This window comes from Haemaphysalis longicornis, unplaced genomic scaffold (genome assembly GCF_048455015.1).
Source record: "Haemaphysalis longicornis isolate Haplotype H1 unplaced genomic scaffold, Haemaphysalis longicornis Haplotype H1 scaffold_13, whole genome shotgun sequence".
Classification (NCBI taxonomy): Eukaryota; Metazoa; Arthropoda; class Arachnida; order Ixodida; family Ixodidae; genus Haemaphysalis; species Haemaphysalis longicornis.
The window spans coordinates 13766105-13790294 of record NW_027526233.1 but is presented as its reverse complement, the minus strand read 5'-3'; the positions used below and the strand labels follow the sequence as shown (position 1 = coordinate 13790294).

Below are 24190 nucleotides of genomic sequence, written 5' to 3'. Positions count from 1 at the left end.
CTTTAATGCATTCAAACTACGTCGTCAGCGGCGTGCGTTGGCGACTCAGCGGCGTTATAGCGGCTTGATAACTGCGTGGTGTACACGTGATACTACAAACCCAATGGAAGAGATGGAAGAGAAGGCGGCGAGGCGGTGGGCTGCGGGGGCAAGCGCCGCAAGCGGGCCGACAACCGTGCATTCGCACTTTCACATTCTCCCCCTCGGGGAAATGCGGGGGAATTTTTTTGTCGTCATTTGTCCGATGCAGATAAATTTGCAGATAAAACACACAGTTTAAATAAAGAATGAAAGCTGTACTTTATGATTATTGACGCTACAGGCCCCGTCTTTTCGGATACACTGGGTCCGGTCATGGCTTCCTAGGCGGCCCCGTAGTTCTGCTGGGCCAACACCAACTAGACTACTTCAGGCCCCCGCACTCCCGCGCAGTACTGGCGTGACGTCATCGCACCTTGCCCGGCGAAGAGACGCCAAACGTTGCTATGCGTTCCGGACAGATGGCGCTAGTCGCTGCACGCCAAACATTCCGCGTTCTCTCGCCGCATGACAGAACATGTTTGCGGGTTACGGGATCTCCGTAGCCGTGCACGCGGTCGTTTACTTTGTTGTGTGTTTCAATCGCAAGAAATTGTGTCCCTAAGCTGTGGTTTTTATGTTGCGCGCGCTTCTGGAAGCATGGGCCGGTGCTGTGTGCCAATGTGCCGAGGAAACTACGATGGGGTCCGAAAGTGCGGTTGTTCTCGTTCCCTAGAGACCCGAAGCGAAGAGACGATTGGAAACGTGCGGTGCGGCGCGACGATTTCGATGTTACACAGTTGAAGGACCCCAAGGTAAGCGAAATTGTGTATATTATTAGTCCTCATAAGTGAATACTATACTAGCTGCGATAAAACTATAGATTTTCGTAGGATCCTTCCATTTATGTGGGTCCACTCGCTTGCTGCATCCGGCGATCTGTTGAGTCAGCTTCGAAATTTGCGTGCCCATTTCGGTCGTGCGCAGGTGTGCGACCGCCACTTCAAGCCTCAGTATTTGAGGACTACGTCGACATACACGGACGTTGACGGGCGGACCACCGAAGCGCCCATGAAGCTCGCACGGCTAACGGCTGACGCACTGCCAACAATTTTTCCTGACTGTCCAGCATACTTGTCTGATATGCGGAAGACACGCGAAGGTCCTCATGGAAAGAAGAGGAGGACTGAAAATGAATTACTTCAGCATGCCATCCAGCAGTCTAAGGTCACTTATGAAGCCGAGTCACAGGAAAACAAAGTTCAGAGCCTCCTTGACATTACCTCTAGCATGGAGCGCACACGAAACAAGGTGTTTTGGTCTCCTACCGTGTGTGATTCGTGCGTGATTTTTGCCCACGTGGAGATCACATCGCAAGCCCCGGAAATAGTTGTGTCTGTGGTGGTGACTTCTGACTTATCTGTTAGCGTGTTTTTAAGGAATGTTCAGTTGTTTTTTAGCGAAGAGCTATGCATTCCTTAAAAAATCTTCGATTTTCGGGTGCTAATTGATCTCCTGGACAGTGTGGAGACTTACAGCAGCGAGAGACCAATCCAGAAACAGGACAAAGTGCAAGGAACCTTAAACCTAGTCGTTTCCCTTCTTGATGACATCGCTGATGAGGATTTAGAGGAAAGCGCAAGGGCTGGCGCACTGTTGTTTCTAAAGGAGCAGTGTCACCTCCTAACGAGAAAGGCCAACGCTGTGAGGTACTCTTCAGACCTTTTGTTTTTTCTAGTATCTTTCACACTATTTCACCGCATGCTTACAAATTTTTCCGCCACAGTGGAAAGCTACTGCTGCCACATCCTGAAACAGTCAAGAGAGTTTGCGTAGCTTGTGATGTCAGCCTTCCCAAAGAACTGAGTGAGGAGGGATTTTTGAGATTCATAAAGCGTAGAGCGAGCATTCTGAAGCAGCACGAAAGAAATGTGTCGCTTATGTTGGATGAAATACACCTGCAGCAGTTTTTCGAGTGCGAAGGTGGCTGTTTAACAGGATCTGCTGCTCATAGCGCGGAGCCAGCTAAAACTGCCCATCTTTTCATGGTTCAGTCGCTTTTGTCGACATACAAGGACGTTGTGCACATTCTTCTTGTGATCCGAATATCAGCAAATGAGCTACATGATGTCTTGAAAAGGGTGATTATGAGCCTCGAAAGCGCTGGCCTTCATGTTGTCGCGGTGATGACCGATAACAACGCCATCAATAGGAAAATGATGTCGCTTTTCTGTAATGGTAAAGAACCAGACATTGTCTACCCGCATCGTGCAAACTCACAGCAGCCTTTATGTTATGTAGTGGACACTGTACATTTGTTGAAATGTGTGCGAAATAATTGGATAAAACAAAAAGATGATGATAAGTGTTTTCATTACCCGCCATTTGAAAGTGTGACCGAAGAAAACGGAAGCGACCGGAAAGCCTCCTTTTTTCGTCTGCGACGCCTGTATCAGATGGAACATAACAAACTGGCAAAAGTTGCGCATGGGCTTAGGTATTAAGCACTCTATCCTACCAACTTGGAGCGTCAAAATGTAAAGCTGGTACACAAGATTTTCAACAGATTTGTGTCGTCGGCTCTAGCTATTGAAGGGGAGAAGCTGCAGTTACCAGTGCTTGAACAAACCGCAACATTTATTGACCTGATTATTAAGTGGTGGAAAGTCGTGAACGTCAAAACACCGGAAAAGGGGCACAGACAGACGGATGTTTGGCAGGAGCCAGTGCGCGACATGCAATGCCAGCAGATTGAGTTCCTGGACAAGTTTGTGACCTGGCTCGACGCTTGGAGCTGCAGAGGCACTCAGTCTAACAGGCTGACCAAAGAGACGCATTTTGCACTACGACTGAGCACCTATGCCTTCATCGAACTAGCAAGGTACTGTCTGCACGAGCTTGGCTTTAGATACGTACTCTTGGGAAAATTCCAAACTGATCCTCTAGAGGCAAGGTTTGGAAGGTACAGACAGCTCTGCGGGTCACAACACAATGTTTCTATAACCCAAGTTTTTGAGGCAGAAACAAAGATTCGTCTTCAGAACACGCTTATTCTATAGGACATGCCTTTGTCCAAACTTGAGGAAAAGGCACTGACTGCTGAAACTCCAATAAGAAAATACAACGTCACACTCACTGAAGACAACCTAAAGACGGCGGCTGGTGACATTCATGCCATAACGTACATTGCTGGCTATTTTGCATAGGCGGCACCGAAGCGCCAGCCATGCGATGACTGTCGCACGCAACTCACCATTGAGGATCGAGAGCTGGAGATGAACGATCAATTGTTGATTGACAGCATGAGCCGGGGAGACCTAAAGTTTCCGAAGCCATTTGTGGTGCGCGTTGTTCTATCAACCAAAGTCGTTCTAGAGCGTGTTACAGGCAAAGTGTATGAACACCAGTTTCACGTGGAAGGCAATCAACGATTAGCCCACCAGAGTATTATGCTCTTCCTGCTAAGCTACAGTGAGGAACTGGATAGTTGCACGAGTGGCCACCACCCAGATGTAGTCATGAAAAACGTCATAAGGCCAGCCATCAACACACTTCTGAAGAACTATGTTGCTCGACGAAATGACAGCATATCTAGGCAGAAGAGCTCTACAAATCAGAGAAAGCTGCTTACACTGAAGTGAGTTATGTTTGCGGATATCATTTTGCATGTGCAGGTGCTGACATTTTTTGCAATGAAGCATCACTCATGTGTAATTTGGAAGTGACATGCAAACAAGTACCGAGCCTGTTGTATGCTAATATGTTTTTATGTGCAAGTATTTCTTTTGGTAGCAATGAAGCAGTGCCCTAGTGATTGTGAATAAAATTGTAATATAAGTATATAAAATATTATATGTGCCACATGCTACCATATTTTTTACACAATTGCAAAAATGTCATTAGTTTGCTGCAAACATGTGTGTGCGAAAAAAAGTATAGTGAGCAACTGCATAACCTGTGTATTTGTGAATAAATATTTCATTTTTATGTGAGTGTGCGAAAAAATTATAGTGAGCAACTGCATAACCTTTGTATTTGGGAATAAATATTTCATTTTTAATGTCATTCAACTCTTGGTAACTTTATTCAGTGGCAGCGCATGATGCCAAACGTGGTGCTACTTCAACGAAAGAGTATTCTTGTTTTAGTTTTCTGCGTGTAAATTCTTTATGAATTATACACGCTTCTACCATGAAGATTGGTGGCATTCATAAATAAAATCCACCCTGAACGTGCGCACAAAGCACGCAGCTGCGCCGACCGCAGCTAGCTGCGTCGGGCCAGGTCCGTGACGTCACGCGAGCAGTGCGGAGGCCTGAAGTAGTCTAGCTGGTGTTGGCTGGGCCATGCTAAGTCATTGACGGGTGCTTGGTGGCCTTCCTTGGTACGGCAATCCAGGTGGTGCTGGATGAAATGAATAAAGGCGAATTCACGTTCCCGTGCCGAAAGTCTTACGATAGCTTCTTCTCCCGGGCACTGGCGGGCAGATGACGTTGGTCCAGCGCTCACTGGCATCTCGAGCATTGTGGCAATGGTCTTCTATGGTGAAGGGCCATTCGGGGCGGGGTTAGGAGGGTACCCTTTTTGTGCTGCCTGACCAAAACGTGTTCTTGGGGTAAGTGCCTGTGGGGGAGCTTCCGGGTTGGGTCGCATATATTGTGTTGGAATGCGCTTTGGTGGAACGGGATCTCTGGAGCTGGATGCGGATGCAGGAAGACTGGAGTGCTGTTTCGCGGGCGGGTGTGTTTCTCTTGCGCTACCTGATATAACTATGTACCCACCAGAGTTTGACCGTTGATTGAATTCTGTTGTGAAGCTTTGTTGGCGCAGAGGATGTTCGATTGTATAGGATGCGTTAGTATACATGTCGGGAATCAGTGTAGTGGTCAGACGCTTGGCACTGCTGCTCCTGGGACGAGAAACATCGGGAAAGTGCAATGCCAAGTTTAACACGGTGGGAAAAAATATTTGAAAATAGTATGGTAGAAATGAAAAATGCGCCACCGTTTTGTGCCTCCCGTCGGTAAAGTTGAGCCTCAGAAAGAATTCCATTCCTTCATATTGCCGCAGAATTGCACAACACGGCGTTTCTTCCAAATGCCTCGTCCACCTCCCCAGCCGTTTTAGCGCTCTGTCACAGTCTCAGGGATCACCTTTGCTTGGTTTAACAGTAGTATTGGCCGCCTACCTCCCTCCTTTTGGATGTGTACGATTGTCGGCATTTCGTCCCCATCACTTGCACTCATTTCCCTTTGCCGCCCTGCCGTAGCTGCACACCCTATTATAGAACGGGCCCTAGCGTTTATTGAATTTATGCATCTGTAGAGATAGCATGCGTCCGTTGTGTCCCCAGAGGCTGGTGGTGAGCTGGGCTTTGACGTGACGTCTCCGTGGAAATGTTGGCAAAGTTGCAAGAAAATTTTTCGTTCGGGGATCTTTTCTCATTCGCCGCGCTGAACTTTTCGGTATGCCAATCGATCACTTACACAATAATACACGGCTGAGTGAACCACCCAGAGCCCTTCTTCACAACATTCCGATGTTTTTGAGACGCTGCGTCTGTATGAGGACCCCCCTGTGTTTGAAAGGTGCAGTGGTTTGGAGACACACGCCCGCAAAAGTGATTACAGCAGAACGACGGCCCACCGAACGTTCTTACCTATATGCAAGTGATCTGGGGGACGTTCATGGTTCCTCTCAATTTTTGAGCTCAGGGGTTGGATGAATGGACTGATCGTTTTTGTTATCAAATAAAAAAGACGTTTGATTCTTTTCAATTGCCAGCAATGCAATTCATTTACGTAGCATCACCATCGGCTCGCACCCCGAAGATCATTTTGCTATCATGTAACTGAAAATCGAAACCATAAGGTGGCGTAGCGTGTGATCACATCACCTTGCAGTTTTGCTTTTGTCCGTCAATCAATTCCTTAGGACTCATTTTTCTTCCATTCTTAGTTTATGATATTTTTTTCTCCTTCTCTGTTTTCTCTCATTTTTCGGTGATCGCGGGCCAGTGCCCAGAAAATCGGCTAATTTCGGAAAGCCGCAGATCGTACCAGGTATCCCTGGTGTGAAAGATACCATTTCCCTCGATCTGTCAGCCTGGTGGTGTTGCGACCTTCCGCTTTCTCTGTAGGCAGCGTCAGTGGCGAGAAGCGAGCTCTGAGGACTCACAGACTGTCGCGGGAAAAATTGGGCAGACGCATATAAAATAAGGAATGTAAACAGTGAGATCAAGCTGTGAGAAAAACGGATGATGGCGTGCAATTTTTCCTGTAGATATTACTGTATAGGGAACAATGGTGGACCTGTATTTAAGACCTTCCAGCGCCAGCAGTGCCAAAAGGATAACACGTTGGAGCCTTTAGAAAATGCATAATCGCCTTGCAACTGGTTTCGACGTCATTCTCGTTTGAAGTCTAATATTCTAAATATTAGTCTAATATTCTAATATTCTCTTACAATTCCACCACCCCACCGAGTGGAGGCTTTTGAGTAGGCAATAGTGTTAGCCCTCCTATAATGCCTGGTTTAATAACGGCAACACGAAATTTCGTCGTCGAGGCTATCGCCGCTTGCACTCAAAATTTCATTCCAAAATCCCTCCACCTCCCCAATGGAGTTTACGGCGGCATTATGAAAGCAAGACACCGCGTGACGTTGCTCGAGTGCTTACGATCCTAGGAGGCGCCGGGCTTGGCCTACCATGATGCCAGGTCCGCCAGGAATGGACTGACAACGTTCCACGATATCGTCACTCCTAGATATCGTCACCCCATAGTATTCAAACATTAAATCACAAATCATTTGAGTTGTTGTTAGTTCTTTGTTGTTTCTGTTCATTTATGTATTATTGTGTATGGAGTTGCTTGTGTTGCTGCAATTTCTTTATGAGCCTGCCTCACACCTTCACCTGCACCATCAACGATCACCCGTTGTAGATTTTTGGTCTTGTCCTCCCCTTATTATTACCCCACAAGATGCCTTTATGGTACAACAAATGATAATATATGATGATTACCGCCTCGTCCGCCGCAATTATCCCCCAAAACTCCACAACTCACCTAGTCACATGAACGTACCTGGCAGCTTCTCCAAACCCACTCTCCCTTGCAGGGCGGTGCATCATCACATTCATCTGTCCCTGTACCCATAACGTAACTTCCCCTCATGTAGTATCTGTGACACGATATCCCAGTCCAGATGTGGCTTCCCTCTTGACCCTTTCCCTCCAATAACCTCTGACGAGCAGTCGGAGGTAGTGCTGGGTAGCTGAGTCACGGGAGTACACGCCTTACTCGTGGACAGTGCTGCAGCGGTAGCCGCCGGACTCGCACCACAGCCACCCCGCTTTTCAGAAAAGCTCCTCTAAGCTATCCTCGCTCAATAAAAGGTTTTTCGCTCTCTCTTGTTACTCCGCGTAGTCTGACCGCGTGCTCACGTGGGCGATTGCCCCTCGGAGAGCTCGCGTAGCCCCCTGCGAAGCTACAGGCAGCCTATCAGGCGGCTATGTGAGCACGTATTTCTACGAACCCTACTGCGTCAGGCGCATGGCTAAATATAACACCGTGGAGGAAATTATTTGGCGAATTCCCAATTTCCCACTGTGACCATGTGCATGTAGCTATCGCATGGGTTTCCACAAGCAGTATTGCAACTTTTCATCATTGTACGCTTTGAGTGTTTATTGCGTCTCCGTGCTGTTTTACGCGCGCTGCTGACGATACACAGCGCCGACTGTTAAACGCAGTCCGAAACGTACAAAGCTCACTGCTTCTAGGAGGGTTTTAAAAAACAAGGAAGTACTCAAGAATTCGGCAGGTGGAAAATTCATGGTACCGTAACACGCAATCCTGAAACTAGACACCACCAAGTTATCTTGGTTAGAGAATCAGGATAGAATAAATGGGGCGTAGTTGAGTCAGCCGTGAATTTTTCTAAGCTTGTAGTAAGCCCGTAGTAAACCACCTGTAGTAAACCACTTATAGACGCTCTTGGAAAAGATTTGCTTCACATGCAGCTAAGAAAGGGGACCGACTGTAGCTTCTTTTCCGCAAATTAGTAGCAGTACGGCCTTGCCTGCATGTGTATAAAATGTTTTGAGCTCTTTTCCGTCTTTTTATTTCGCAACCCGGTTATACAATTATCGGTGATAATGATGGGATTTCCTTCGCACTAGGGTATTGTTCTAAGCGGGCTAGACTGTATATCAGAAAAGCTTTCCTTGTTCCATTAGCATGCTGCATAAAAACCCCTAGTGGTACCTACGGCTTGAGCAGTCATAGACAAATGAAACGCGATAACGCAAACATGAACAAGATGACAGAAATAGCTCTTTTTTTTCATCTATGTCACATTGACACGTCGCTTCAGTACAGTATTAAACATGAGAAATGCGGATTTCGCAATTTACTTATAGCATTACATTATTAGACCTATGGGACGCCAACTTTTTGTTTTTTGCTTTTCGGTTCGATTTTACCGTTCATATTTCGTTTGGTCAAGACTGTACGTCCATGCAAACACAATTTCCCTCTGAATTAACAGCCACAAGATGCACAAGAAAAGGCTTCAACGATAGAATTATTATATGAAAACTGCCTTCTCGCGGTCTCTCTGGACGTGTACCTTTTTAAGGCTTAATCGCGCTATGTGCCTGAAGGTGATACATTATCGTATAATAATGTGAAGTTGTCTTGGCATGGAGATCCCTAGGAAAACCCATTTCAATTCTCACGTATTTCGGCTCAGTACACCCCTTAGACACTGCGGAAGGTATTGTGCATTACTGTTGGGCCGTCTTCAATCATACAAAGAATGGCCACCTGTCCCCGAAATTACCCAGAAAGCATAACTTTTTAAAATCATCCGGCATAGTCAATTCTTCCACTCATACGCGCATGTATTTCAGAATTAGCAAGCGAGGGCTTCCTTTATTTCTCCCAAGTTCTGTATAACATGTAAATTTGAAAGCAAAATATCGAAGATGCGGGGATTTTATGAAAAGCTACATTTACGTCTTTATTGTAAATTAAGATTTGTACACTTCTTTAAACGTCTTCGGCCGAATTGAAAAGAAAAGAGTACTGATTTTATTAAGCACTAAGTAACAGTACTAAGTACTAAGTAACAGTACTAAGAAGCCGCAGAGAACGTGAACCTCAATTCACCTTATTTCACAGCTTGGTATTAGGAATTCAAGTGCTGAAAAAACTATTTTTACTGCTGCATTGAAGTATAGCAAGCCAAGCAAAGGAAACAAAATTTTTGACCAACCTCAAAACGCCACACCCCAGTGGCCGTCTCATTGCACCATCGTCCGCGTGCCGTCTAAAACGACAGTAAAATTGTTTGCAACAATGCCTTTAATGTTTCCAGTTACAACGGCGCAAGTTAGCAGTCCCGCCTTCACGCTTCGAAAACTGTGCATGTCAACGCTTAGCGTGAAGGGTCTCTTGTTAAACAACAGCTGCCGTTGTTGGTGGCGCTCACCGTGGGCAAAAAAATCGGCCTGAGCTAAAAATATTGTTGCGCCAACTTTTGTCCCCCCCACCGGTTAGTGTGCGATCTGGAGAAGAACGTTTGGTCCGGTCGTCGTTCCGGCAAGGGGTAAAGTGACATCAGTACTAACGTGTGATGCAGTGTAGCGTGTGCGGTGAACCTTGACACACGTGTGCCGAATGCGCTGCTGTATTTTTGTGCCTGAACCGCTAGACAATGTGCCTTATCGCCGAGTACCAAAACAGTGTCGCGTTCCGCGCGTACACGTCTTCTAATATTTTCCTTTAAACCAAAATCTCTATCCTACCGCCACAGTCGCTAAACCTACTGAACTATCAGTAGTAGACCTCCGGCACTGATGACCCCGTCTGAATCCCGATGGCGCAAAGCCCGGCCCTTAGGATTTTTATTGGTTCCCCTCCTTCTGAGACATTGAGTTACTTGAACGAGCTTTCGCCTTGTGCGGTGGAATCGAATGTCTGTGTAGAGGAGCACCTAAATGTAAATGTGCTGAGTTATCTGATGTTGTCGCCACAGGAAGGAAACATCACTTAGTTCTTAATGCGTCGACTTCTTTAGCTACTGCACACACATTTGCGCTCATGGTCCTGGCCGGTGAACTCTCAAACACGCGTTCATGGCGCCACATTCGCTGTTCTGCAGTATTAAAATAAAAATCGCGGGCCATCTCCAATAACGTGAAACCTTAGGAGGGGCAACAACTGTAGTGTGTAAGTGTAATCAAAGATTTTAAGTTTCTTGATTTAACCTATGTACGAGGTTTGGCCAGGTAACCCTGTGTATCCACCGTGGCTTCTTTCAAGTCCAGCTGTTCAGTTGACTGTGCAGGGTTTATTCCGAAAAGGGGATTTACCTGCTGTCGCCGGGCAGCAACTGTCTCTTTGTCAAATATATATACTCTACCCTGGCTTCACACATGTGTACATAGACGGGTCTTGTCTACATACCTTGTCTACATCTGCATTTGTAATACCGAGCCTACACTATGAACACCAAATTAGGCTCTCCCATTACACTTCCTCAACTGCGGCAGAACTTTACGCTGTTCTGTTGGCCTTGCGGTTAATCGGCCGTGTGGCAGTTCCACAAAATTCGTTGATTCTTTCTGACTTTCAAGCAGCATTAGCATCTATGAAACACACTGGGAAAGCTTTCAACGATCCATTGGTGTATGAAACTTTGGAAGCATTAACTAGAGCCTCTGAGGTGCACCATATTGTGTTTCAATGGATTCCTGGCCACTGCAATATTCCCGGCAATGCAGCGGCAGATGTTTCAGCTCGCCAAGCGCACCTATTACCAACCTCCGACATATTGCCCCTCTACATTTCGGACTTGCGGCATATTTTAACGAGAGCTAGTGACAGCCTTTGCCATGCTACATGGCTTGACGAACGGTCCCAAAGCAGCCAGCTCTTTGAGGTTGATACCTTACTGCGATTTCAAATTCCAACACTTACATCGAGATGCTTAGAGACGCTTATACACCGCTTGCGTATTGGCACTGCTTACAACAAGCATTTTCTCCACAAAATCGGCAAAGTTCAGAGTGCAAGATGTTTATGTGGTCATCCTGATGAAACGATTCATCATGTAATCTTAGAATGTCCCCAACATGACGATGCCAGGAGGAACTTCAAAGGTGTGCTCATGTCCTTAGACAATAGGCCGTTTAACCTCGCCAAAGTTTACGGACCATGGACAACACCCAGTCAGCGACGGCGTTCTTTTTCTGCACTTAAACTCTTTCTAGAGACTGCTTTTATTAGGACTTTATTTGTATGAAATGTACCTCTACCTTTGGTATTATTCCGCTTAGAGTCTCCAACCATGACTACCCACACTACGTTTTATTGCGTTTCTCGTTGTGCCGTTTTTCCTTCCTCCATTCTGTACTGCACATTGTGACTTCTTTTAGTGTGTGATTTGTTTGTAATCTTCTGTGTGATTTGTGATCTGCTGTTTTGTGTGACGTTCCCCTAACCACCATCAAGTGTCTACCATAGTTGCTGACTTCCATTAAGGGACACCAGTGGCTAATTTGCGTTTGCAGTGTATTGTGTGCATTGACTCCATGAACATTGCAAGAACTCTCCCGCAAGAGCTTCCTTCGCCGAACTCGCCAGTGAGGAGGAGGAATAAACGTGTATCTGAAGCTCTCAGCACTGGGGAAGAGTCCTCATTCCAGGACCCCTTGACTCCGTCCGGCTTCTTGGGCTCGCTGCACCAGCCAAAGCTGGTCGTCAGGGTCCGAACTGGACAGTGCTCTCTCCCAGTGCTCAGGGGAGGGGAAAGGCAGGGGGGTAGGTGGGGGTTCTTATCACAGCCCCACATGATACGGTAGAGGGTGCCCAGAGCCTCGCATAAGCGGTATTGCGAAGACTACAGGTTGGGGGCCAGAATGTGGGCTCTAGTGGGGTGGGGAAATGTGTTTGTCTGAATGCCTCGGAGGTGGCGCTCTTGTTCTTTGGTGAGGGTTTTGTGCGCAGGAGGATATAGCATTCGTTCCAGACGGTAATGCTTTGTGACTTCGTGGAACGACAAGAAACGGGAGACCTGCCACTGCTCGCCGAATTCTTGGCTTGCCCGGTGGGTCAACTCTCGGGCACAGTGAGTTTGAGACTCTTGAAATGTCTATTACGAACAGTACCTTACGCGAGAAGCAGAAGCCGGCGCTTCTATAAAGCGTCAACCTCTCCTATTTTTTCACCAGGTATTAACGGAGAAAGAAGAAGAAGTTTCTGGCTTGCCCAACGGCGCGTGCCGATCGGGCGCCGGAGAAGCGCTGGTGGGAGGAGCAACCGCACGCTTGCTTTGGCGGTGGCGCCTTGTCTTGCCTTGAACCAGAGCTCAGCAATTAAATGCACGGACAGGTTAGAGCGGCGGCCCGCTGTGCGGTTGCGGAATTCGCAGCAGCGGTGAGAACAATTCAGAGCTGTCTCGACGTACTGTTTCGCGACACTAGGCGTGGGGGCTGCGCGAGACTAGCCCAGCCAGGCCCTTGTTTTCTGTCATTTGCAGGCCGTTTTACGCGGGCGCGAGCTGTCTCCGCACCGTTCGTGCTTAGGCGATTTAACAGCGATTCTGTCGGAGAAGAATATGGTAGCTCTGTTATATTATTGCAGGCAAAACAGCACATTGTACGCCTGGGCTTCTAGTAAATTTTTGACTGTGTTTACAAAGCCAGACACAGTTGCTGACCGTTTAGTCGTCATCACAGGAGGGTTTGCGGGTGCGCCTTAGAGGGGCAGCCGTTGGAGGTTTTTTTACAGGAATTAGGACGATGTTCCGTTAGGCGATAATACTAATGCCTGTAGTAATACATTAGTATATTAAAACTTAAATATTGTTGCTTAATAATTATTATTACTATTAGTAACAATAATGTATTATTCGTGATTTCATACGCTCCGAGGGACTGCCGATGGGCCTTCCCTGCCAATACGCTATTACGCTCATTATTGTAATATTTTAATGTAGCAAATAGGATTTGGCGGCGTTTAACATTCTCATACAATTAGCTGAATAGAATAAGAAAGCAAATAATCGATCGTGTTCATTTAGGAAAAAAGAACTTAAAAAGGTACCATTGTCAAGGGTTCATTCGATTACATTGTCGATGCTACTTAATAGTGGTCGGTCTATGCAATCTATGTTACCGCGTTCAGTTTCGTAGTACAAAATTTTCCTTCACAATTAGCGGCAGGAGGAAGTTCCTTCACTTTTCGACGCTTGGAGAATTCACACGCGTTCCCGTTAACTCCAGGAAGTGAATGGGAATTAATATCTCGGGTCATCTCCACTAACGGGAAACCTGGGGAGGGCGAAGCGCGCAGGGCAGTGACCTTACCGTTTTTGCCAACGGAGATGACACCATTGTGGTGTAGAGGTATACAGCTTTGCAGTAAAAGTCTCTTCTCTTTGAAGCACCAACCTGTCTAGAGCGAGGCATAAATGAGTGTCCCGGCGTTTTTTAGTATGCTTTACGCTTCGCTCCAGCTCGACTTGTCAACGAGTGTTGTGGTGTTTTTATAGAACGCATTACGGTCTAGCGCGAGGCGTAAGCGAGTTACGCGGTATTCTATTGTCGTGACCACATGAGACGAACGACGACTACGACGACAACGACGAAAACAAGAGATGGGAACAGCCCCAGCACCTAAAAGGCTTCGCCCCTCAAATTTCGTCGAGGTAAGCGAGATACACCGCAGCCTTTTTTGCAATGGGGGCGAGTTCAAGAAAGGAGGATTTCTACATGCCACCCTTCCAAGGGACCCAGATCATGGTTGGCACGTTGCTCGTATCGTCTTAAACCAATTACCTGAATAAAAAATGTCTAGCATCTTGAACTTTAAACGAATAATGGGAAGGTTAATCAACTAAACGCCCACGTCTAGTAATAAGGAAGCCTTGGTTACTACTTATAATGTACAAACGTACGAAGTAGCAACATTCGGGACTTATACGAAACCAAGTGCAATTGCGCCCAGCCACTGCTTCTGTTAGTCAAACATACAAGGAACAGTTATTTAATTAAGTTATGCCCAAATAACGACAGCGCGCATGCAAGAAATTAGCTAAAATTAATAATACCTAATGGCTCTCACACCAAACGGTCAAATTAATATAGTATAAATATGTTGTTTCCAGTCGGTGGACCTGAATTGGTGGCCATAATTAACACACTGAAGCACTTGGCGCATGATGGTACGATAAATGCATGGATAATAGTGTGCGCCCACCAAAGCTATTCCTGAGGCTCTTGTATAGTTCCTATCACGGAACTATCTGTGTTCTATAGCTTTCGTTTGCGATCCTGAATACGCAGCGGCATTTTCTCAGTTCAGAGAGCGAGGGGAGTTGAATGCAGTAGCCTTAATCGATGGCCATAGAAAGTCACCTCGAAAAATCGGGCGCTTCCCCCCCTCCCGACCCCCACTTATAATCAATTGCATTTAAAGAAGGCGAGAGATGGTTCTGCCGGTACAGCACTGCAAGGGACATGCTCTATTTCTTGACTTACGTTTACGGTTAAATGGCGAAACAGATAGTTGGCTTAAATCTGATAGCTAACTTACGGCTAAATTGCAAAACTGATACATGGCTCTTTTCCTTGACGCTCGTACTGAGGAACGTTTTATTATTTATACATTCTAGAAGTATAACTGCGCTTCAAAGGGACACTGAAATGAATTTGTCAAGGTCCCGTTTTTGCTTGCACTGCGTAGACTGGCTCAAATTAGCCCACTTTTCATCGTTTATCCTTTTAAAAGTCGGTAATTATTTTCCAATGCGCGAAAGAAGAAAAACTACCATGCGCGATTTGCGGCGGCCGCACCAAGTAAAGACTGTGGCGTCGGGAGGAGGTGGCACCGTTATTTGACGATGTCCAAGGTTAGCATTCAAACAAGTTTCGGTTTCGGTTCTGTAAAACAACATGCTTGACATCCGACGGCATCGTAGCAAGGGCATTCTCGATATCTCAGTAATCGTCATACCGCGCTTCTGCCATGATGTCGGCTGTAAAATGCATTATATAAGCCTCCCAGGACGTCTTGGAATCGTAGCAATCATTAGCCGAGGCCTACGCAGCGGATGAACGCCCTCCGCGTCCCCGCAGACGCTCAAATGCCATGCGCTTTTCACCTATATTTGGAGCTTGCCTCATTGATGCCCGTATCGTAAAAAGCGGGTTCGCACCAGGCCAAGGGTCTCTTAATTCTGGCCTGTGCCCACTGCCCGCAAGCCGTCGGTGCTCATGGCAGCAGCACGCCAATGAGAACTCGCTAGCATGTCAGTGTCAGCCTGCGCGCGTTCTGTGAACTACTACTACTAATACTACTAGGTGGTTCGGGTGAAAAGGAAAAGAAGTGCACTGGGGATATTATTGAACCCAGCAGGGGGCTCACCTGCATATAACCCACTGCGGGGAAGGGGGAGGATTGGCGATGAAAGATTAGAGAGAAGAAAAGGGGTGATGAAACAGGTGGGTATTCTGTGAACTAGTTCGTGGAGGAGTGGACGTTACGGCTCAAATAAAGGTGAACTCAGAAATGAAAACATCGGCCGAAAACGAAAAAGTCAACCTTTTAAAAAAAAGAACGTACTCTCGAAGGTTCGAACTCGTCACTTACACAACATTTGCAGCAAACACTCCTAGCGCTCCAGACCACTCTTTTTTTTTCTTTATTGCCTGACTTGGCATAGCACAAGAGTTACATGCTCAACCAATAGGGGATGTAATACCACCCTGCCATACTTTAAGCAGGCAATTAAGATTTGCGCACTTTCATCACACATAAATCGTTCATGATTCTTGATACATCATCATAACACCCGTGTGCTGCGTGCACTTTTCGAAGCTTACACATATTTTCAATGAAATAATTTACCACAGGCATCAAGTACACGTCATTGTTGCGTACTGCCATTCTGCTTCTCCATATGGCGTGAAGGCCGAGCAGGAAAAAAAAACATCGTATGGTATGACATCGTCTTTCATGTCAAGGTAACGTATTCCATCTAGTGTTAGTGGCAGATCTTTGTGGAAGGTTCGTTGGAGGACATCCCAAAAAACCACCGGTGTCCCAGCAATCCAAAAAGACATACTGCACATTTTCTGGCTTTTTACAAGGCCTATATTCGTAGCCCCATGGAAATGCATTCCCTTTTCATGCATCCATGTAAAAAATGGCAGGGTCTGTGTGTGTAACTTAAAGAAAAAGGTTTTTACCCCCCCTGTTACTGGCATACGCTTAACTCTTTTAAGGACGTTGTTTGTATGAGCTCCGCGGTAAGGCCCCCTGTACATAGGTTCCGGGCATAAAAGTTTAAGTAACATCACAATACAGACGTTTGCGCGTAACTTGAGAGAAGTAGTGTAGTGTAAAGCATGAGTTCAAAAACCGGAAAGACGACACAACTTCGCGTAAGTACCCACTAACAGCGTATCGTTGGACGCCTCTTGTTGACACAATAAAATTAAGCATTGCAGAGGACAATCTAACCTGAATGAATGTTCGTATAATTGGGTCACACCGGTCGCGTAGAAACAAAAATCTTGACATTAACTGTTTTACAAACAGATTAGGCAGTCCCAGGCCCCCACCTTGTAACTTTCTAAACAAGCTGCTGCGCTGGCGACCTTGCAAATATGAGGTATATAATGTATAACCAGTTTACATTTTTTTTTACTCTTAGCAATTGAAGCAGCTTAGGTGACTATTTGTTGTACTGCGCTCGTGCAGTAAGCGTCCCCCAAGTTTCCACAATATCTCACGTCTAGCAATTGCATTTCGTTGACGAAAAAGCGTTCACAGATGCGTAGTCGTGCTGCTGACCGCTGTGCTTGTTCGCCCAACGCAAGAAAAAAGCTAAAAAGCTTCCTGCACCTTAGTTTTACGCTCTACGGTAAAAGTATCAGTTGATTTTATTTCCTTAGTACCTATATTAACTTCGCTGACTCTTCCCCCCCCTTCAAGTGGCCTTAGATTTTCCTACTGGCGTACCAGTCAGCAAAGCGTCGCATGTGCGCTTGTGCAGCGCTTGTGTGAAGCGACCTTGAATTGGAGCTTGATACAGTGTACAAACTAACAAAGTAAAGCAAGGTACATTCTTTCATTCACAAACGTGTCCTGGCTTCGTTTCAACTGAGCGAACGAATTGCGCCGACCAGTCGGTGGCCGGTGCACGAAACGCTGGACTGACTGACTCTGTTGAAAGGTCGGCGAGCCGTGCAGTAGCGCAGCCAATTGCCAGCTCCTCTCCTCCTGACGTCACACGAAAACGCCACAGAAAATGGGCGAGTGTGCAGAGAGGAGGACAGCATTTTCGAATTGATTTTTCTACTAAATAAATTCGCGTAAACGCGCTCAGAGTGGTCGAAACAGGGCTTAGGGACTCCGGACTACAATTTCCGCTCCTAATCCCGCAATATTTACAAATCACCTCAGTGTCCCTTTAAGCGTTTGTTGCAATGCATCGGAAAATTCTCTATGGCGTGATTTCCGAATCTTAGCTTGCTAGCTTCTTACAAACTTTGGTGCAATTTGTACATAATTTTGTGAGCTTACATCGCATTCTCTGCAAATAAACTCGTCTCCAGTCTGCATCGTGCCCTTTTGTTGCCAAACAGTGAGCCACCGATGTTTTTTTTTCGGCATAGTATGTTAACCGCCGTAGTGCAAGCTTTAAGACGTATCTATGACAATTATAGTGTGCGTCTAAGCAACTTACTCCAAAGCTGCATACGAACCAGAAACACACAAAGTAGAAAAAAACGAATCACTTACGCGGTGAGAGCAAAATTAGCAAAAAAAAAATTTGTGCGAATCTGTTGCACGGGGGCATTAAATAGCCAAAACATAAACAAAATAAAACAAGAGAGGGGAAAAAAGGGCTGGTGGAAATGCCGAGGGGTGATTCCGTGCTGTGTCTCATTATCCGGTTGTTTTAATATTTCTACACAAAATTGGAAGCCTATTCGCCCCGAGCGCGAACACAGTCGGACCCTGGCGGCGGCCGGACGGGCCGCTCCTAGTGTGGATGGCGCTCTCGGGTCGTCTGCTTGTTCACGTTGCGCGCGGCGCAAGACGCGTGCTGCACACGACAAAACAACAAATATGTGTACTCGTTTGACTGTAAGCAATGACATAGTTGCCTCTGCTTGCGCATTGCCTCTAGAAACGCAATAATCAGCGGCCGTTGCGGGTTAATGCGCTTGTTTAATTCCACGAAACATCTTCGCCGTGGTCACCGCTTGAGTGTGAAACGTGTTATATACATTTCTGGCACACATTGCACTTTTCTTATTGCTGACTGCAGCCGTCTGCGGTTTCGGGAACGTCGAAGGGGCTTTTTGAAGGTGGTGTGGTGAATACTTAAAGGATAAAAGTTTAGTATGCGACACGGGTAAGAAGCGACAAGACCTGCGCATTTGCCACACCCTTCTAAAATTACGCTGTTTCCTTATAGAACGAAGAAACAAACAAAAACAATTTCACTGCCCACAACCCGTGCGCTATCGCGCATACATTACCGGAAACGTATTTTAAACCCGAAAACGCCTGTGTGATCGTGTTCTTCCTGTACCTTTTCTAAACTAAATACCATTTTTTGGCAGTCGTTGTTGATACTGAGTTGCTAATTTTACGTATTGATTAAAATACGTTTCTAGGGATGCCCAAGAGTATTAGGGGGGATGTTTCGGTAAAAGTAAGCAGTTGTGAGTTGGCGTCTGTCATGTGGCGTTTCGTGTGTCATTTTCATATATAACATTTTCAAATCCCGACATGAATCCCCTTGTCCAGAAACGTGTCTCACTCAGCATAACCAAATGCCTAATAAGGTCACGTGTTAACCTCTTAAGGTGGACCTAAGTTTAAAGAAAGAGAAAAAATCGCGTATTATAATGCACGTTGTTGCCCATATGTGTGAGGGGTGTGTGCCATGGCTCGCAAGTTTTTTTTCCCCACCATGCTAGTTTTCAATACAATTTTGAAAAAGGCGAGCCACAATTCCTGGCAATCTCGGACCAAAAGGGGGGTTGATCAGTTTTGAAAATAGGTGTTGAAGTAATGCTTTTTACCGCTACAGAACAAGATGCCTACCGTACTTTCGATTGTGAGTACTACTGATAACCAACGTTAGGCTTTTCGAGTAACATACGGTCTCTTTTCGCTGCTCTTGTAACGTTGGAAGACCGCCTCCTCTCCCTCACCCACCTCCCGAAAAAAAACACGAAATGCCCAGAAAACTTTTATCCTTGCATTTTTTTAACCAATCCTCAAGAATTAAATGCCAAGACAAAGGTGATGTTCAGTTTACAAAACAAAGTATTTACCAGGAACCCGTTGCGCTGATTCGCAACGAGAAATAAAAAGGAAACGTTTTACTACATCTGCAACCGCGAAAATTCGTTTGCCATCTTTAGGGTTCGTAAGTGACCTTATACGCAAGAATTGAAACCCATCTCGCTGTTGCAGGCACCTGTTAGATTTTAAAAGCAACGCAAATGGTCAACAGAGAAGCCGTAACAGAAAATTTGTGTTCACTGTGAGGTCCCAGAAGCTTGGTTTGCACACTGTCAACCTGCCTGCCACTTTACGAAAACCTAGCTAAACATGAGATGTTGCTTGTACTGCATGCGTTGACAATTAGATTCGCAAGTTCACTTGCGATGAAAGCCGCAAATAAGTGATCCGACACCGTTATTCATCAAACGTTCATTCAGAGTCGCTAAAAGTTCATTTAAAAGATCCGTTAGAGCGGTTACATTTATATCTCTGGGCTGATCGAAATGCAGTACGTAATTTTATGTTGCCTTCCGAACGCACAAAAATATCGTAAGCTCTTAGAAAGAATGTCGGGGCAGGTAGGTGATGTTACCATTTCAGAGCATCCCACAAATGCAAGAATGCGTCATGCTACCAGTGAAAGCGATTGAGATTGCCGTTGTAAAGTGAATTTCAGAGATCGAGGCTTCATGATTTGTTTCTGCTTATGTTTTTATTGAAGGCTCAAAGCCATAGTCTGGAAAGATCCAGCTTGCTACGAGGCCCGGCGTACAAGTTCATTGTCACTAGTACGGCCACTCTGAGATTCCCGATGGTTCGTCGATTTTTTGGCGTAGTAATGAAAACTTACTGCAGCTTCCATGCTGTACATCAAACGTTGAGAAACCGAATTACAGCATACGACTCCTGTTTGCGCCTTTCGCGCGCACATACGGCGGGAAAAAGGCCCGAAGCGCGCCCACAGTGTGCATTCTTACGGGCCGCTCTGCGGAGCATCCACACTAGCAGCGCGACGCTGTCGCCACCCGCATATGGCTGCTGCGCATGGTGCGACTCAAAAATTCAAATTTTATCAAACTTCAGTTTTTTTCATCTATGTATTTAGATGTCACGTTGCAAGGAGAGTGGTCAAAAAGCCAGCACAGGCGCTGGCTTGACGATGACCCTATCCCGTGTACACACGTCGACGGGAGCACAGCACTGCCGTTCTCTAATTACAAAGCAAGTGTCATATGTTAAAAAAAAAAATAACAACAACAAGTACAACCTCAGTCGACCAACCAAGTGCTAAAACGAAAACAAATATGAAAGAAAATGAACAGAGCAATTTCTAAATGGTCCAGTATAAAATGCACAGTTCATAGGAAACAAATATGCACCTCATTTACATCCTAGAGAATTTCACAACGCGCCATGGTGCAACACAAAAACAAGCATGATTGAAAGTGCAGATAACACGTATGCACAATTAGCTGAAGAGCGCCAAATCAACATTGTATTGCTTCCACAAAATAAGCGTTAGGTATCGGAAAGTAATTATCGGAAAGGTGAAACTGATTATTCGTTGAGGAGCATGGATTTGGTGTCTTCGTATGTTCGTTCCCACCCCGCCACCCTTCACCCTCTTTGCGAATGGCAGTAGCCAGGATTGTAGTGAAAAACAAAAAGAAAACAAAACCAGCAGCGGCGCATATACGAGCACATGAGCGAGGTGGGCCCGAAGCGCCGACTCTTCGCAGCGGCCGCAGGAAGGAACTAGGGCCCTTTTGAGGGCCCTACTAACCCGCGCACGCCGCTGCTTTGGCCCGGCCATGCTAAATTACAGTCAGACTAACGGTAAGTTGTCCGCCTCTCACACGCCAAGCATACTGAAAAGAAAACCTGGCATTCGAAACCAATCTCGAGACGTTATTTTGGAAATTTTTGTTAATAATGGAAATAAATCCTGAATATTCATGTATTTTAATTTATTTTAAACCGTGTTTATTTTGAACTGGTTTCAACCATTATAGAAACTACACCACATTTGCGTGGAAAAACGCTATTGAGCAACTTCCACCCCCTTGGTTTTTAGTAGGCTGCTGAATGCGTGTGGAAATGATGTTCACCTATTGGTTTATTAACGCCATCAATGCATGCAATCAAACTAGCACTGCGAAGTACAAGACACTCCCACACACTCCTCCGCAGCTCGTGAGAAATGTTTAAAAGTTTAAAAAAAATGTGGTTCGTCTGCAATGGCTTCTCGTTTCCATATATAGTGTTCCTCACGGTCCACGTTAAGCTTTGGCACGTGCAACGTCGATTAGAACTTTTCGAAATAAAAGATTATATTTATACACTAACATTTTTTGCACCCGTATAGCTTTAAAAATGTGTACAAGCGGAATAACGATATTGTGTATTCATTATGCTTCGTTTTTATGCCACCCTAATTGGTTGCTTTACACTAGTTCTGGGTGGCGAAAATGTCACGGAGTGACTACTACACCCTCGCTTTTTTTCTAGGATTCTGAAAGGGTGTGAGACAGGTGTTCAGTCGCAAAATAGAGAATACTGTGGATCTGAGGAGGGGGGGACCTATCTTCTCCCGAATTTGCTAAGTTTTGCTAAATTTTGCTACGCTTTTTTAAGTATTTTGTGATTTGGCGATGGTCTTTGTGGCCTACGCCTTTTTTCTTTCTCTATAATCATTGAAAGAAGGTGCTATTATACATCAGCAACAACAACGCTACACTTTTACAGGGCTGACAGCGAATCAAGGCATTCAGGAGCACCGTGAACAGTTTTCATTTCTTTGTTTATAATACACAGATCAACAAGGCATTTCATGTGTATGAAGGCTCGCTTCCATCTTTTTCCGGCGTCCCATGAGCTCATTTTCAGTTTTGCTTATCGAAGAGATGAAACAGGCAAACGTTCCACAGAAATGCGTCCATGCTGATTTCGCTGTTTCCAGCGCTACGACGTGAACTGTGCACGAGCGCCAGATTGCCTAGAGCCCCATCAGATCTAAAGTTTCAACCAGGTCATCGTCGGGATTCCCTCGAACACTGAGAAACTTTGCTCCGTACCACGCTGGATACAAATTTATGTCTAGCACCGAGCGAACTTTGTCCGAATATGCCCCACGTTTCCACAGAAGAAACAAAACATGCTGCAGGAATTCAGGGTGGGGTCCAAACGAACAATCCAGCGGCAAATAAACAAAGAAACCATAAGTTTGCCGGCCACGTTCTCACTTAGAGAATGTCTCCATAGAACCTGATAAGGAAGTCCTCCACAGCTCTCTTGACTTAGTACTGTCTTACGCGTATTAATACGTCTGACTTTAGCTTCTATCAATCCTCGATCAACATAGAGGAGGTAGAAAAAGCATATCTATAGCGCCCCAGTACAGCGTCATTCGCTTAACTTGGCTTAGATAGACTAAAGAGAAACGTTCTTCAAAAAGCGAACCACCTCTTACCCCTCTTTGTAAAACCTTATAAATCTGGATCCCGGTCCATCATCTACGTTCTGCAGCCACGCCTTTGAGAACTCGCCTCCCATTTCCAAAAAAGAATGCTGAATCGTGGAGAAGCTTCGCGTTCGGAAGAAGAGATACTTTTACACCTTCTGTTTGATGTCCACATTCAATAAATCTTTTCCCCCTTTCTCAAAGCTCAAAAAACGTTTGATTGAGTAATGCGCTCAAAACGAGAGCCCCAAATAAACATTTCGCAGCACCTTTGCATTTTCTTTACATCAGCAGAATGAGTGTGGATTGGCAATGCTGCGTACAAAACTCCAGGGAAAATGCGGTGCTACATACAAATTCTCCATTTCTAAGGGGACTGTTTAGGTCATTCCATCTCTGCAATGTCGGAGCATGGGTACAAAAATGAATAATATCTTTTACCGCTTTGCAGAGTTTGTGTTCATATCAACCCCTTGGGGTCAAACAACCTAATTTCCCCACCTGAAGTTCGAAACGTTTTCAGGTTTGAAGTCGCACACACACAGCCACGCACCTACGCACTTCTGTGAGTTCACCTTGACACCAGACACCGTAGAAACTCCGAGACCTGTGGACTGCTGGTTGCACTTTTTCCCGAGATGGACACACCAGAGTCAGATAATCAGCGAAGCAAGAACTTTTACCCGCTCGTGCCTCCCTCTGACGCCACTCACAGCAGCATCATCGATGTTGACACGACACGAAGGTTCCAGGTGCAATGCGACCAGAACCGGTGAAATCACGCATCCGTGCCGCACTGGCCTGTTGATAATTATAATGGAAGCATGTTAGCCGTTGATAGAGAGATGTCGTAACGTTCCTATAGCATATGGCGATATATATGAGGAGCTTATCACCAATGTTGCACCCTTCAAGGAGGATCAAGAGGAACTTGTGCGACACTCTGTCGAACGCTTTGCTGTGGTCTATTTTCAGTAGCGCAGTTCTGGCCCTAGTAGCCGACGCGTTTTCGCACAATATAAGTATTTGGAACGGGTTCGCTGTGATGCGACACTTTGTGATTCCATATATTTGATGGCCTCCCACGACGTTTTCAAAAACGTTTGGCAAAAATGTTATAGTCAGTTGCCAGCAATGCAATAGGACGGAAGTCGCTTTTAGAACATACGCTTTTCTAATGCTTTTTGGTAGAAGCAGAGTCAATTCTTGTCTCTTAAATTCTGGCATAAGCTCCCTTAACAAATATCATCGTACTCGTCCCTCAGGACTGGAAAGAGAACCCCTTCAAGCGTAATATAAAACGCGCTCGAGAGACCATCACTTTCTAAGTATTTCTTTTTTTAAACTCCTTGATTGACCACAGTATTTGCGCTTTTGTGGTGGTTTAGTTGTT

General features: G+C 45.7%; 1 pseudogene; it reads left to right on the top strand.

Moving 5' to 3' along the window:
- Nucleotides 1-678: 678 nt before the first annotated feature.
- On the top strand, nt 679-2611 carry LOC144164456 (uncharacterized; annotated as a pseudogene).
- The last annotated feature ends 21579 nt before the right edge of the window (nt 2612-24190 follow it).